Raw genomic sequence first — 1,186 nt, 5'->3', positions numbered from 1 at the left:
TAATACCTCATTGTAGTTTTATTTTTATATTTTAAATGTATTTCTTTATTGATTTCAGAGAGGAAGAGAGAAGGAGAGAGAGACAGAAACATCAGTGATGAGAGAGAATCATTGATCGGCTGCCTCCTGCACGACTAGGCATGTGCCCTTGGCCACAATTGAACCTGGGACCCCTCAGTCCGCAGGCTGATGCTCTATACACTGAGCCAAGCCGGTTAGAGCTCATTGTAGTTTTAATTTGCATCTCTCTGATGTTAGTGACATTAGCATTTTTTATAAAATGCTAATGTCATTTTTGCCATTTGTATGTCCTCCCCGCCCCCCTCCCAAAGAAGCCTCAATTTATTACGGAGAGCATACAAATTCCTTTCCTCTTAGGAAAAAATTACGGTACTATTTCCCTTCACCTGGATGTTAGATATTCCTCTTTCACAGTCCCCAGCTTACTTTTCTACCGGTACTTTCCACGTCGGTTAAAATGTTTGTAGAGAGAGCTGATGCGTTTGTTAAGGTTGTGTAGGTCATCACTGAACATGTGATTTCCAACCATTCCCTTCTTTCGGATACAATACTGCAATTCATTCCCCTTCCAGCCTCGAAGCCACTGGGGCCCTTGATTAGTTCTTTAGGGTGCTTTTCAAAATTTCCCAGGATCCTGATGTTATCATACACCCCAAACATGGCCCTTTTCTTATTCCAACGATTAACCACTTAGGGGGACGGGATGGTGAGCCTTACAAAATACAAGTCAGGAACACCCAGAGAGAAACTTCTGCAGGTCTGGGGCACCCAGTTCCATAGGCACCTTCCTGTGTTCGCAGCGAGGCACCCTGCCATTGTTCTGTCTCCTCTGCAGCAGCCTACAGCTATAGCAGAGTGCTGGTCAGACATGACCTTCTAGGTCTAGGAGATGACAGGAACCGCTTGTGCTGCCCTCACATGGGTATTAGGTGAAAGCAGCCATCTGGGCTTTACCCAGCTGTATGTCCTCTTTAGAGAAGTATCTATTCAGGTCCTTAGCCCATTTAAAAAATATATTTTTATTGAGTTCAGAGAGGAAAGTAGAGGGAGAGAGAGAGAGAAACATCCATGATGAGAGAGATCAGCTGTTTCCTGCGTGCTCCACACTGGGGATTGAGCCTGCAACCTGGGCTTGTGCCCCAACCAGGAATTGAACCATGACCTC

The 1,186-nt window shown here is 45.2% G+C and overlaps 1 pseudogene across 1 annotated transcript; it reads right to left on the bottom strand.

The window, feature by feature from the left end:
• Positions 1 to 451: 451 nt before the first annotated feature.
• LOC311625403 (large ribosomal subunit protein mL51-like) lies at positions 452 to 837 on the bottom strand (annotated as a pseudogene). Its single transcript has one exon. The product of its transcript is annotated as a large ribosomal subunit protein mL51-like (transcript).
• Between the last annotated feature and the right edge of the window lie 349 nt (positions 838 to 1,186).

The sequence above is a fragment of the Pipistrellus hanaki genome, assembly GCF_964339955.1.
Source record: "Pipistrellus hanaki genome assembly, chromosome: 1".
NCBI lineage: Eukaryota > Metazoa > Chordata > Mammalia > Chiroptera > Vespertilionidae > Pipistrellus > Pipistrellus hanaki.
This window is presented reverse-complemented; position numbering and strand designations above follow the sequence as displayed.